Raw genomic sequence first — 15,569 nt, forward strand, 5'->3', positions numbered from 1 at the left:
AAGTGTAAGCTGAATAAACCCTTTCCTCCCCAACTTGCTTCTTGGTCCTGATGTTTGTGCAGGAATAGAAACTAAGACAGGTGGCATCTTAAAGAAGTAGCATTTTATCCATGGTTCTGAAACTGGGGTCCTGACAGCAGGAGCACCAGCATCAGTACCACTGAGAAACAGCCCCCTGAGAGCCCCCTTGGGTTTGCCCCAGGTGTGAAGGAGGTGGGGATAGAAGGCTTTTTTTTGGGGGTACCTACAGGGATTTTTCCATCCACTTATATCACTTTTGTCTTTTTTTCAGAAGCCAACCTGGAGGAATGGGATTAGAGGAGTTTTTTTTTTTTAATTCTCTGCTCAGCAAGTTCCTGAATTTTATGAAATATAAACAGCCAAAATTTTATAGTCAATATTTATCAAATTCCATTATGTATCAGGTCCCCTGACGGGTGGCTTCAGGATCCACTCATTCAGCAAATATCTCCTGAGAGCCTTCACTATGCAGGGCCTGGGGTAGAGAAGACAGCATCATGCTGCCTCAGGGGGGAACTGTCACTCCAGTGATGGGCACAGGCAGAACCAGCGAGGTGCCCTGGTGAACAGAGGCCTGTGATCTCAGTGCTGGTGAAGTCAAGGAAGGAGGACTGTGAGGTCCAGCCACCCTGGGCTATGTGGTAAAAGCCTGCCTCCCACCACAAAACAATAACACCAGCAAAAAACACAAGCAGCCACAGATCAGAACCCATGACTAAGTTACCTGGGAAAAATAGGATGTCCCAGAGCAGGCTGGTTTGGTGACACCCAAGGAGGAGGCAGCTGGCAAAGGCTAGGAGAAGAAGGAAGACTTGCTATTGGTGGACACAGGGTGAGAGAGGATGAGGGAGTCCTGGGTAGGCACTGGCTAAAAGCAGATGGCTGAGGAAGGAAAGGCAGAACTGGAGAAGATCTCATGGCCTTGGCCGGGTTTCGCATTGAGTGACTTGGGAACCAGCGGACAGTAGAATAGAATCTGACAATCGGAAGGGGTACATAGCACAGAAGAGGGGCAAGACCAAAGGAAAGCAGGAACCTGGACTGAAGGATATGCTACTAGCCTAGTGGGGAGATGGCAGGAGCTGGGCTGTGGCAGAGCTGTCTGTGGACAGCCATATTCTGGTCTAGCCTGGGAGCCTTAAGACTGTTCCGGCAAAGGTCTGGGAGAATAGATGTGGGCTCCAGAGCGACAAGTGTTTTCACCTGAGCACTGCCATTTATGGAGTTGACATGGAATGGGGTAGATGGAGGCTTCCTGAGAGAAAAGCCTTGCTGGCTAGATCCAGTTTGGACAGGTGAAGCCTGAGTTGTCACCGTGTGGCCGTCAATATTCATTTAAAAAGATAAAGAAGTTAAGTTGGTAACTTTAAAAAAAAAGAATTTGTGTCCACCTCCCCCCCCCCGTGTGTGTGTGTGTGTGTGTGTGTGTGAGAGAGAGAGAGAGAGAGAGAGAGAGAGAGAGAGAGAGAGAGAGAGAGAGAGAAGAGGGTGACATGGAGGCCAGCAGGAACGGGATCCTCTGCAGTTGAAGTGACAAGCACTTGTGAGATATCAGGTTCTCCGGAAGAACAGCAACCGCTCTTAACCACCGAACCATCTCTCCATCCCCTTAACATTCACTATTAACCTGACTAGATTTGGAATCTCCTGGGAGACATGCCTCTGGGTGCGTCTGCGAGGAGGGCACTTGCAGAGCTCAACTGAGGGGAAACCCAGCTTCTGTGTGGGCAGCACCACCACATGAACTAGGGTCGCAGACCGAAGGAAAAGAAAAAGGTGAGCTGTGCGGCATCATCATCTCTCTGAGTTTTCCCGACTGCTGGTCCAGCCGCCTCAGGCCCTCTCTGCAGTGGCTTCCCTGCCACGATGGGCTGTCCCCTCAAACTGCGAGTCAAACCCTTCCTTAAGTAACTTCTGCCAGACATTTGCTCACACCAAGGAGGGAGAGTAACTAAAGTACACTGTGTTCACGGCTCACTGAAGGTGCAGGCAGGCAGAGAGGATTGGATATGGGGGAGAAGGATCCTGATTTCTTGGGCTTCACAGGCTCTTGGGATCTCAGCCTCTTGGGCTCGGGACAGAGAAGCACCTCCCCGTGGCACAGGCTGAGAATGGTTTGTTGAGCCAACTTGGAGTCCTGGAGTCAAATCTCCCCTTTTAGGGGCATTATGGCATTGGAAGACGCTTGGCCTAACTCCATCCCTCTATCCTCGGTGCACTGCGGTAGCATGAGGGCAGGACCGGTGGGAGATGGCAGGGTATTGATCGCAGTGGTCATGTGGTCTTCACCACAGGACATGTGAAGAGAGTATATTCACAGCCACCACTACCTATCAGGCCTCTCAGTGGAGACATCAGGCAGGCAGTTGGATATATAGATCTGGACCCAATGCGAAGTCCAAGGTAGAGATAAAAATTTAAGAATCTTTGGCTTCTAAATGGTGTTTAAAGGCTCGAGAACAGATGGGCGTGTGCAGAACCGGCAGTTAAGCCATGGGAGGGCTGAGTCCGTGAATCTCTTCCACATCTGAGGACTAGGCGGGGGGGGGGGGGGCAAGTGAAGCCAGCAACACGGATAGGAATAGGAAGAGGTGACCCAGGAGCCTCTGAGACCCTGGAGGTCAAGTAAGGGAAACATTTTCAAGAAGAGAGAGCATGGCCTTTCAGAACTCCCCCCTGGACCACTGGTAGCCATCATCAGCACCTTGTGCACATCTTTTTGACTGCCAGTATGCTCTGTGCTGGGGGGTGCTGTGGTGCATGGCACAAACCCACTCAGGGACACACCGTGCTTTACTCGCTTGGAGTGCTGGCTACTGGGTCCCAGGTTCTACCCTCTTCCCAGGGGACAGCCTGGGCTCAGAGACTGCTTGGTGTCACTGGAGATGTCTCAGAAGTCATCTTCTGTAAGGGGCTGAAGCCAGCAGGGGAAAGGATGCTTCCTCTTTAAAACTCCACAGGATGCTTTGGTGAGGAAGGGGAAAGTCCTGGGCTCCCTGGCCATTCTGTGGTGATCCATTTCCCACCCTCCAGGTACACTGGTATCTCAATTTTCCAGCTGCTTCTTCTCTTCGGAGCACTTATCTCCTTCCAAGCTATAATTTCCTCCCATGTGTGTCTGCTACTTAGCGTCTGTCTCCCTTCTCTTTCTGGACCGCATACTCTGCCAGGGCAGGGATATTCGTCTGTTTGGTTCATCGACGTGGCCTGCACTTAGTAAGTGCCTTCAAATGTTGAGTGAGTGAATCCACAGGCAAACCCCCTCTGCCAAACTCCCTCTCCACACCCCATTAAAAGAACAAATGGAGCACAGCCGCACAGGTGGCCCAGGTGAGTGACCTATTGAAAGCTAAATTGCAGAACTGAGAGATCTTTGCTTTAGGGCCTCAGGCCCCTCATCTGCAAGATGGGAGGCCTGTGATGGTCCCAAGAGTGACCTGCAAGATTTCCTGCAATGCTGTGCCTGAGGTTAGCCCTGGAGATGGAGTCAGGACCAACCTGGGTCTGAGGACTCCTTTGGTTCAATAGACTCTTCAGCATGCACAAGGCAGGGTGAGAGGCGATGTCCTTTGAGACCACCACAGAAGCCAACACAGGCTGACCTTGTTTAGAAAGAAGTTTTAAACAGGTGAATTCAATGCAGTGGATGTGTGTGGGCTCCTTCTAGAAGCATCAGTCAGGAAGGGACTAGAAATCAGTCTCAGTCCTGTGAGGTCTTCCTCTGCAGGGGGAAATAATGACAGGAAGCCTGAAAACTGCTCGGTGGTACCATTTGGCTAAATCAGCAGAATGAGAGGCTCACAGAACAGAGGGAGCTTCAACCAAGAGGGTCCTCCTGGAGCAGGCGAGATTTCAATCCTGGATAGTCCTAAAAAATGTATAAATACATCAAAATTCAGCTATAGGCTACACAGAGAATGAGAGAACAGTCCCCCTCCCAGCCTCAGCGACATCCTGACACAGCCTGGTCTTTGAAGATTCCATTTCCCAGTCATGTGACTATGGTCCAGTTTTAAAACCATCTGGAAGCTCAACGCCATCGCCTGTCAAATGAGAACAGAGTGAGATTGTGTATCTGCAGTTGCTCTATGAGCCCCCACAGTGGTTCCCCGACTTCCTTTCATAAGTGAAAGATATTTCCAACAAAGGGCTTTCACGTAAGGATCCAACTTTCTGTTTTGCCACTGAGCACAAACAGGTATCGGTGTGTCCACTGTCTCTATGATGTCATCATTGTGGGACACGCTTTATGCTCAGCCTGGAGGCAACCCCCAAACTCTAAAGGAAAGGCAGGTCTTCGCATTGCAAAGAGGTAATAACTCCTTGGGGGAAATTACCGGATAGGGAAAAGTCATTGACCTGTCTTCACTTTTCCAAAAATGGAGGAGAAGTTTTTGTGTGAATGGTGTGGGGTAGAGCCTTGAGAAAGAAGGACTGCCGAGATGGCTCAGCAGGCCACAAACCTGAGGATCCGGGTTCGATTCCCAGAACCCATGGTGGAAGGATAAAACTGCCTTCCTCCACATTCCTGCCATGTGCATGCCCACACTTAAACCACACGTGTGCATACACACACACACACACACACACACACACACTCATGCACGCATGCATGCACATACACATGTATGCTTCTAAAATTTAAAAAAAGACCCTGAGAAGGGTTGCATGGTAGGGTGGCCTTAGGTCTCCGTCTGCGCATTCTCCTTAGGGATGTTTCTACCAAGCACAGTTTCTTGCTCCTAGGATGAGTGCTAAGTGGGAGCTAGTTAGGAGTGACAGCAGCCACATCCAGCGTTCACACAACATGGTTTACTAAGGGTTGTTGGAAGAGCCTAACCTCTCTGCTGCCCACAACAGGCCTTCGAGGAAGGAAACATTTCATCCTGGACCTACGGTTCAGACAAGCCCACAAACAGGGTCAGCCACTTCTGCCAGACTCACAGCTAGCAGGCAGCTAAGCTAAGTGCCCACTCAGCCCATCTGCTTGCAAAGGTGTGCACATGGCTACCCCAGCATAGCCCTGGGAGACACGAGCAGGAGGTCCTGTGAGTGCTGAGGTGAATCTGCCCCGAAGTCTCCTTGCCTGGCCCTGGGGCTCGGCGTGAAGCCGTGGGGTATTCACTACTTGTTTCCTTGTGGTGGAGAACCCAACAAAACAAGCAGAACAGAGGATTTCTTTGGGGCTCATGGTTTTAGAGGACATCAACCTGTCATGGCTGAGAAGGTGTGGTGACCAAGGCTGTGCCATCTGCAACAGTGAGAGTTCGAAGTGGCTACTGCGCACATCTTGGCAGATGAGGCAGTGGAGGTCAGGATGGCTCTAGGCCAGGATGTAACCCTTAAAGGCCCACCAGCAACCCACTTCCTCCAGCTAGGGCCTACCTCCCAGAACAGCATCACCAGCTGGGAACTGGGTATTAAAAACAGTGGGAAATATTTCAGATCCAAATCACAGCTAGGTGGTCTTCAAATAGATGTGACCAAGTTCCCACCCACTGGAACCTGGAGAAGTGGCCTTCTTTGGGACAGTGGGACTCAGGAATGATGAGACTAATGGATTGAGGGAAGGCCTTAAGTCCCCTGAAGGGTGTATCTTACAAACATGTGTGTGTGTGTGTGTGCGCGCGCGCGCATGCGTATGCATGTGTGTTCATATATGTGCATACAAGTGTGCATGTGTGTATGTGTGTTCATATATGTGCATGTGTATGTGTGTTTATGTATGCACATGTGTGTTCATAATGTGTATGCGTGTGTGCATGCGTGCATGTGTTCATATATATGTGCATGTGTGTGCCTGTGCATGGGTATATGTGTTCATATATGTGCATGCATGTATGCGTGTGCGTTCCTGTGTGTACATGGGTGGGTGTAAGTGTGCATGCATGTGTGTACATGTGTGTATCTGTGTGCATGCATGTATGCATGCTTGCATACATGGAAGGCCCACAGAGGCCAGAGGAGAATGTTGAGTGTCTTTCTACCTCATTACCAGAGATGGGGTCTCTCACCATTTTGATTAGTGAGGCCACCAGCTTCTAGGATCCTCCTATTTCCGCCTCCTTATTGTTGAAGTTACTGGCTCTAACTTGGAAACTGCGACTTGCACTCAGGCTTTCAGGCTGGTGGACCAAGTGCTCTTACCTGCTGGGCCACCTCCCCAGGTTCCTGGAGAGTGTGCTCTTACAGGAGATGGCAGGGGATGGGCATACAGACAGAGAAGGCCCAGTGGACAGAAGAACAGAGAAGAAGGCCCCAGAGAGTCAGAGTGACGCATCTCTGTGCGCGTGCGCACACACACAATAGGACACTGACAGACAAGACTGAAAGGCGGTGGAGGTGGAAGTTCTCCCTGGGAGTCCTCCTGCAGGAACCAACTCTGCTTGAAACTTGATTTTTTTCACTTCAGGCAATTAAAGAGGAATATAGCTTTTGTTTTAAGTCGCCAGCTGGGGCTATTTTGCTTCTGGCTGAGGAAACTCAGGCAACCCTTCCTACTTCTTCCTGACCACCTCCCAAGCCCCGACCCTGGAGGGACCCTAAGAATTCTGTTTCCTCCCCTCGCCCTCTCACCTTCCCCCTTTCCTCACATCCATCTCCTGCTGAATCCAGCATCAACACATGAAATGGTGAGGTCCCCATGGCAACCACTCTAATGCCAGAACCCAGGGTTAGGGCGCCAGATCCGCCAGAGAGACAGCTGGGAGGTGGCGGGGCCCAGCTCTGAGTGAGCAAACCCTTGGTGAAGGGACAAAGCGGGCTGAGAACCCCTAACTGCATAGCTACTAAGCAAACACAAGCCAGAAGGGTAGAAGAAAAGACCCCGGAAGTCTATGACACTACACACAGTCAGCCCTGGTGTAGGGGAGACAAAGACAACGCCTACGTTTTTTCCAGAGACAGGGCCGGAAGGGGAGGCCCTCTCCGGTTTCTGTGGCCTGGGTTCCCTCTAGCATCTCCGAGTTCCCTGGCTGAGAGTCCCCTGGCTGAGCCCTGGATGCCCAGTGCCTAGGCTTCCTCCGAGACCTCTGAAAGCCACAGCGGTCTGTGCCGCACAGCGCCCCCTGCCGGCCTCCCCGTGAACCCTGGGCCTCTCAGCTCTGCCGCCTCCTCCACTCAATCACTGGAGCAAGCATCCCTCTCCACCCTGTGCCTGACTGTCACTGCTACCCAGCCTCAAGTCAATTCCGAATCGACCTCAGCGGTTTCTTCACACACTAGCGCAAACTCCACAGGGAACGCCTCAGACTCCCCGCGGATGCCTGTATGTATATATAGCTCACCAACTTCTCACACAGCGTGCACACGCTGTGATTCTTGTTACCACAGACTCGCAGATGAACACACAGGCACACATGCCTAGACACACACAGACGCACTCTCACACTATCATACACAGACATGCCACATTCGCACACCAACACACACACAGAGAGAGAGAGAGAGAGAGAGTCTCACTTTCACATACCTGCACAGAAACTTATACACACACTGTCACATACCAAAGATACACACAAGACTCACACTCACAGACACCAGTGTGTCTGACACACTCCCTGAAGACATGCATACACAGAGACTCAAGCCATGCAGACAACACACGCAGTCATAATAACATTCACACCGACACGTAAACACAGATGCGTTCACACCAACTCACATCAGGCAAGCAGACACCCACTTCCCTCAGAGTATTCATTCACTCAGAAATTCACCTTCATCCAGACACAGACTCATACCCAGCCATGATGGGGACCTTCCTGAGACCCCGCTCACTTGGAGAGCAGCAGCCCCTGTGAGTTCCCTCTGTGGGTCTGGCAGACCAGATTCCTGACATGCCATGGCCTTGACTCCATGCCTCCCCATACTAATGTTCCCAGAAAGAGAACTAGAAAATTTCCAGAAAGATCCGGAACCCTCTAGAATGTTCCAGAAATCTGCAGACTTGTATAGTAATACAACAGTGCTATATAATGAGAGATTCTCACTACCCAGCTGGGACATGAATAGGGCCCAGAAGGGCCTGTTTTCTCTGACTCTGGATAAACTGAATTGAGTCTGTGAAGAAACTAGTGACCCCCAAATCTCCCCAGTGCAGAGGTCCAGAGAGATCCTAGAGACACAGTGTCTTCATTGTATGGTTTCCTCGCCTGTGGCAAGGGGGAGAGAAAGGCACGGTTACCATACTAATATGAGGCACATAAAATGCTTGCCATGACGCTTCCCATGTAGCAGGTGCTGCTAAGGTGAAGAGTGAGCCCGGCTTCACCCAGAATCTCTGAGAGGAATGGTGCTGTGGTTGGAGCATTGCTGTCTGACTAGCCCCAATCTAGATGACCTTGGTGCTCTCTTCTATGGAGTCTGCAACCTCAGACAAGGCTGATCTTCCTGTTGGTCTTGCCTAGAGGGCTCCCCGATAAACATGAAGTTCAAGGACTTCCTGAGGTACTTACTGTACACAGGGTAATCGGAGACCCAACCATCATTTAGAAGGACTTATGTGTGCCAGATGCATAACCTTTTAATTCTCCAATCTAGCCCAACCATGTGTGTACCCATGAGAGAGAGAGAGAGAGAGAGAGAGAGAGAGAGAGTTGTGAGTGAGCATGTGTGTATGTGTGACTGTGTGTTTAAGTGTGTGTTAGTGTGTGTGTGTATGTGTGTTGTGAATGTATGAGTGTAGGTGCGTGTGTTTGTGTGTGTGTGTGTGTTTTGAAGATGCTAATGTGTACACATGCATGTAGAGGTCAGAGATCAGTCTTGGGCATTCACTGTCCCTCAGGTGTCATCTACCTTGTTTACTGAGATGGGATTTAACTGCTCTGGAGTTCACCATTTAGGCTAGACTGTCTATCTGGGAAGGTTCTTGTCTCCATCTTCCCAGGGCTGGGGTTCAAAGCACATGAAACTATGCCACGGTTTTCTCATGTGAGTTTTTCTGAGCCCTAGTGCCGATTTTCCACTATTGCCCTGTGCTAGGCTTTGAATGTTGTTTGGCCACCAAAGTCCACAATGAGGCTTGGTACCAGTGTAGAAGTGTGGAAGTCAGGGTATCCTGGGAAGGCTACCGTCACGGGGGTGGAGCCTGCCCAGGTGGACCCATGCCTCTCTAGCATGAGCTCTTGCTCTGGAGGAGCCCCTGTGTACCAGAGAGCAGGTTAAGGAAGGCTGCCCCTCGTGCTTGCGTTCACCACCTTCCACCACAGGCTGCAGCAGCAGCGGTCCTCAGCCGAAGTGGGTCCAACATCTCCCTTCAATCTAGGGCATCCCAGCCTCCAGATCCATGAGTCCAAACAAGTGTCTTTTCTTTATGCATTAATCAGTCTTGGTTATTCTGTTATAGTCATGGAAGACGGTCTAGGGCACATTGCCTGCCCCCTCCTCCACCCTTCTCAGAGTGATGTGGTCCAGGAGACTTGTAGATCCACATTCCAGCATTTTTCTTGCCATCTGTTGAGGCTCTCGTGTGCTGTCTGGGCAGCAGAGGGGCCGGCCCATCTGTCTCTCTCTGGCGCTGCACAGGGTCACCTTACATGTGGAGTTGATGATGAAGCCGGCTGGTGATGCCTCCTGACGGAAGCAAATTTGACTCCTATAATGGCCTGAGAAAAGGTCACGGCCTGAGACTCTGTATTACTCTGTCACAGAAATTAAAGAAAGAGTTTGGCACAATAAAAGGCTGTCTGCTCTGTGGCCTGCTCACCCTGGCCAGCTTCTTCCTGCTCTCTTTGCTGATAATACAGATAAGGATCCTCTTAGTGTGACAGGAAGGATAAATTGGCTCTCCAGCCTCACGGGCAAGCCTTGGAAGACAGTTGTCCCTCCAACCTCTACACAGAACAGCTTGGGGTGAAAATAGCCACGGGGGCATGGAGGTCTTGTGGAAGAATGTCCGTGCACCAAATTTCTCCCTGTACTTTCTCCAGAGTCGCTCCACTCCGACCCCGAGGGACAAAAGTAGAAAATATCTCCAGGGCTAACTGTGCTAAATGGTTCCCAGAGGGGGTGGGAGAGGTGTGTGGTGACCAGATGTGCAGGTACAAGTTCGGTGGGCTGTTTTTCAATTCATCCCCTCTTCCCAGCTCTTCCAGCTACAATCCTCCTTCCCATCCCACCCAACTTGAGATTTCTTCTTTTTCTTTTACCCCTTCCTCCTCCTCTTCCCCTTCTTCCTCCTCTTCCCCTTCCTCCTCCTCTTCCCCTTCCTCCTCCTCTTCCCCTTCCTCCTCCTCTTCCCCTTCCTCCTCCTCTTCCCCTTCCTCCTCCTCTTCCCCTTACTGCTCTTTTTCCCCCTCCTCTTCCTACTCTCTTCCTTTTCTCCTTTTCTTTCCCTTCCTCCTCCTCTTCATCTCCTTCTTCAACATCCCCTTCCTCCTCCCCCCTCCTCCCCCTCTCCTTCTCCTCCTTCTTTCTCATCTTCTCCCTCTTTTTCTTCCTCTTTCCTCTTTCCCCACCAAATCTAGCTAACGTTGCCCAGCTGGTCTTGAAAGTAGGACCTGCCCTGATGTGTCGTCAACCTACCAAGGTTCACAGCATTAAAGAAAACTGACACTTCCTCTCCCCGTAGCTACCAAATGCCAATGGCACCTCAGCTAGTGGGGATTTTGTGTCTACCCCCACCCCCACCCCGTGATGGTATTCTTTGCTCTGGCTTTAGCATCTACAGGTCCTGTGAGTCCACGTGAGCATCTGTACTGCTGTGTCTGGAGAATACTGTTTCCTCAATGTCACCAGCCACTTCTGGCTCTTAAAATCTTTCCACTTCCTCTTCCTTAAAGATTCCCAAGTCTTGGAGAGAAGGGGTAAAACATGAATGCCTCATTTAGCGCTGGCTACTCCACAGCTCTCTGTACACTGGCCCGTTTGGGCGAGGGGGCGCCAACCAGTGCAAGAAGTCAGTCTGCTTTTGGTTTCGTTGCAAGGAGATGACTTTTTTGCTTTTCCTAGGGTGTAGCTTCCCTCCTCGTGGTGGAGTTTCCCATCTATTATCCTTTGTGGGGCTGGATTTGTCAAAAGAGATTGTGTAAATTTGGTTTCGTCATGGAATATCTTGGTTTCTCCATCTACGGTAATTGAGAGTTTCACTGGATACAGTAGCCTGGGCTGGCATTTGTGTTCTCTTAGGGTCTGAATGACATCTGCCCAGGATCTTCTGGCTTTCATAGTCTCTGGTGAGAAGTCTGGTGTCATTCTGATAGGTCTGATTTATATGTCACTTGACCTTTTTCCCTTACTGCTTTTAATAGTCCTTCTTTCTTTTGTGCATTTGGTGTTTTGACTATTATAGGACAGGAGGAATTTCTCTTCTGGTTCATTCTATTTGGAGTTCTGTAGGTTTCTTGTATGTTTATGGGCATCTCTTTCTTTAGGTTAGGGAAGTTTTCTTCTATAATTTTGTTGATTGGGAATCTTCTCTCTCTTCTACTATCCTTAGGTTTGATCTTCTCATTGTGTCTTGAATTTCTTGCATGTTTTGTGTTCAGAGCTTTTTGCATTTTACATTATCTTTGACAGTTGTGTTGATGTTTTCTATGGTATCTTCTGCCTTTGAGATTCTTTCTTCTATCTCTTGTACTATGTTGGTGATGTTCACATCTATGACTCCTGATCTCTTTCCTAGGTTTTCTATCTCCAGGGTTGTCTCACTTTGTGCTTTCTTTATTGTTTCTATTTCCATTTTTAAACCCTGGATGATTTTGTTCAATTCCCTTCACCTGTTTGGTTGTGTTTTCCTGTAATTCTTTAAGGGATTTTTGTGTTTCCTCTTTAAGGGCTTCTACTTGTTTACTTGTGCTGTCCTGTATTTCTTTAAGGGAGTTATTTATGCCTTCTTAAAGTCTTCTTTCATCATCACGAGATGTGATTTTAAATCCAAATCTTGCTTTTCCAGTGTGTTTGGATATCCAGTATTTGCTTGGTGGGAGAACTTGGCATCAGCCAAGTAGTCTTTGTTTCTGTTGCTTAGGTTCCTGTGCTTGCCTCTCGCCATCAGGTTGTCTCTGGCGTTAGCTTGTCTTGTTGTCTCTGACGGTGGCTTAACCCTCCTGTAAGCCTGTGTGTCAGCACTCCCATAGACCTGTTTCCTTTCAGCCAGATCTGAGAACAGAGAGCTGCTCCTGGGTTTGTGTGTTGTAAAGCCTCCAGGTGGGTTGCTTGGAGCACAAGAGTTGGTCTTACCTCTGCTCTCAGGTATGTCAGCACTCCAGGTGAATGGCTTTCAGCTCTGGGCTCAGGCAGAAACCAAAAGGTTCCTGCCATTGACTGCTCCTATATTCCCATATCCAGAGGGCACTAGGTAGGTTCCTCTTGGACCAGGAATGTGAGCAGAAGTGGTGGTCTCCCCTGAGCTCTCAGGATTGTCTGCACTTCTGAGAGTCCAGCTCTCTCCCCCAAGCAATTTGGGTACAGAGAGTTGTGGGAGCAGTTCAGCTCTGGGAGCAGCCAGAAACTGCAATTGTCCTGCCCCAGAGGATTTCTGCCTTTGTGTGCCCTGAGGCCAGAAGAGTTGGTCTTACCTCTGCTCTCAGGTGTGTCAGCGCTCCTCGAAACTGGTTTTCAGCTCTCAGTGCAGGCAGAAACTGGAGGGGTCCTGCCTCTGATTGTTCCTAGGTTCCTGTGCCTGAAGGGCACTAGGCGGGTTCCTCTTGGGTCAGAAATGTGGGAAGAAGTAGTTGTCTCCTCTGAACTCTCAGGATTGTCTGCACTTCTGCAAGACCAGCTCTCTCCCTACAAGATTTGGGTACAGAGGACTGTGGGAGCAGTTCATCTCCAGGTACAGACAGAAACCAGAAGTGAGGAGTTATTCTAATAGCAGTTGAGAGAGGCTCTGATCTACGGGCATAGCGATAAGTCATTGGGAGTCATTTGATAATTTGTGCATGTATCTGAAAGTTGTTTCTACATGTTCTATTTTCGTATTTTTTTTCTAAGTGGCAGAAAACTAAACCCCCTCCCAAGGGGTGAGGACTTCCTGTGTTGAAAAACATTTGGTGCAGGCTGACATGCAGGCAGGACAGAAAGTGGCTGAAGTACAGATGGAGGTGAGGCCCAGCTACAGAAGGACTTGTGCCAAGACAGCCAAAGACTTGAAAGACTGGGATGATCTCCCAGCATCACTTAAGCCCATACTGGATGGAGCTCACTGGGTTACAGGCAGAATATTTCTTGGCGGCGTCTCAAGTCTCTCCCCTGTCATTCTTCACTTAGGATGCAGGGTTGGTTTTTACCCTGAAAGAGTTTGCAGGGAACTCTTGGTCTCTGTGCATATATTTGAATTTCATAAGGAAGCCCACAGTTCAAGGAAGGCATTGCCACACTGCTAAACCACACTATATCCTTCCTCTGCCCCAGTTGGGGGACCCCTGGGGTGACCCGATGGAGGTTACTGTCTTGTGGGAAGGAAATAAAAATCTTTCCATCTCCAGTGATGGCTATTGGGTGAAACAGAGAGAACGAATGGTGTAGGAAAAGATTCCAGCTAAGGCAGTGTCCTGGGGATGGAAGATCTTGCTTCTTTTCTAGTCCATGCCAATGGGAACACATTCTCCAGAGCAAGGAAGCATGGAGCAGACAGCAGCTGCCTCAGCTTCTGCGGCGAGCTCCCAGCTGCGCTCCCACCCTCCACTGCTCCCAGCATCAAGGATAGAGAGACCTGCTCTGGTCAAAACAGGTAGATCACCTTGGGGAAGTAACCATTCTAAACTGTCAGAGGCCACCTGGAAATAACTGTCATAGCCTTGACATCCCCAGTGCCTGCGAATCTTAGCTCCGAGTGGCAGCTAAGCCCAGGGCTGTGCCATTTTCAGATGAGTCTTGGCAAGATGCCTCCAGATAGTGCAGTCCTTACAGGAGTATATAAACATCCAAGGGGGCAAGAAGAGAGCCAGCATGAGTGGCTTTGGGTCTTCGTTCTGGCAAGATGTTTCTCTGATTATTTCCAAGACTCTGAGCCAACATCTGTGGAGTCCTACTGTGCTTTCCCCCACTTTTTTATTATAAGAAATGACCAGGGAGCACAAGTAAACAGACAGCATGATAAACACCCACCCCATGTAGTTGTCGTGTGACCCCCAACCCCTCCCCCCGCACAGTTACATCGTTCTTCCTCACGGTTGATGCCCTCTCATTCCATTTCTTTGTAGCTTTAGACAAAGTGTATTGGACCCCAGGATCCACAAATCTTCATGCTCCGGTTTTGACAGATGGATAGGTTCGTATCAACCAAGGCTTTATTACAATATAGAGTATCTCCGTTGTCTGTAATATCACTTCCCAGGAAAGCACTCCCTTTTGGTAGGTCACCCTTATTTTTATATGTGAGTTATATATGTGTGTGTATATTATATATGAATTATATATGTGCGTATACATTATATATGAGTTATATATGTGTGTTATGTGTTATATATTCTGTTAAAAATGAACCTCTTATACACCACAGGCTCATTTCTACCTGTTGTGTGATAACCATACAAACAGAACCACACAGCACGCGTGCTTTTGCCACAGGACTCCCTGTGTTCGCCTCTGAGGAACTCAATGAGGTCATTTGTCATTACTCATGCCTCCGGTCCCCTCGTCAGCCCTCAGGAGTCTTCCATGATGTGGCGACTTTTTGCTTTGTGTGATGGCTGATACTGTCAACTTGACAGGGTATAGAATATCCTAGAAGACACAGCTCTGAGTGTGCCTGTGTGGGGATTTCCAGAGAGGACGGACTAAGGAAGGAAACGTATCCTTCCAAGTGGGCAGAACCATCTGATGGACAGTGCAGATATAAAGAGCTCCAACTTAAAACCCTGCATGCCTGCTGGCCTCTGTCTCTTTCCGGGACAGTGTGTCTGTTGCTACGGGTGCTAGCCTCTGCATACACCAGATGTAGGTTCTTTGTAGTTCCAACATTAAGTCAATGGTACTGCCTTCCTGGGAGACCATCCAAGCTCCAGGCTTTTGGTACCAGGTTGAGATATCTGGAGTCCATGTAGGCGGGGCACTATTGGGTTCTCGACCTCTCCAGCATGTGGATGGCTGTCATTGGACTACCTACCCCCTATAAATCTTTTATTTAACTATGTGTATGACTATGGTACATGCAAGTGAGTGGAGGTGGCTGTGGAAGTCAGAAGCATCAGATTCTCTAGAACTGGAGTCACAGGTGGTGAGGAGCTAGCCAATGCAGGTGCTGGGAACTGAACCTAGGTCCTCTGCAAGTGCAGCTTGAGCTCTTAGCCCCTGTTCCATCTCTCCAGCCTTCTAATAAGTCCCCCGATAGAATACACATGCATTCTATCTGTCCTTTTCCTCTAGATAACTCTGTCTAATGCACTTGGACATTTGTGTTCTTTGCACTTCAGGTGATTATGAACAGAACAGGAGTAAATAATCATATACAAATGTTTTTTACTCTTGAAAACCACCTTACTGAAACAATTGATAAGCATACAAATAACTCTCTGAGACATGATCAAAATGTTTTTAGAAATTAGGCTAGGGCAGATGCTCCATGGATAAGGTATCTGGCACACAAGCGTGAGGAAGACCAGAGT

The 15,569-nt window shown here is 49.3% G+C and overlaps 1 long non-coding RNA gene across 2 annotated transcripts in view; it reads right to left on the reverse strand.

Annotated features, from left to right (window-relative positions):
* Positions 1–3,774: 3,774 nt before the first annotated feature.
* Positions 3,775–15,569, reverse strand: part of LOC148003170 (uncharacterized) — a 70,345-nt gene continuing 58,550 nt past the window's right edge. For both annotated transcript variants that reach the window (XR_015631340.1, XR_015631338.1), the window contains exon 4: positions 3,775–3,889. This is a non-coding gene — a long non-coding RNA (uncharacterized LOC148003170). The remainder of the gene's footprint in view (positions 3,890–15,569) is intronic.

Source organism: Rattus norvegicus, chromosome 10 (genome assembly GCF_021556685.1).
Source record: "Rattus norvegicus strain SHRSP/BbbUtx chromosome 10, alternate assembly SHRSP_T2T, whole genome shotgun sequence".
Classification (NCBI taxonomy): domain Eukaryota; kingdom Metazoa; phylum Chordata; class Mammalia; order Rodentia; family Muridae; genus Rattus; species Rattus norvegicus.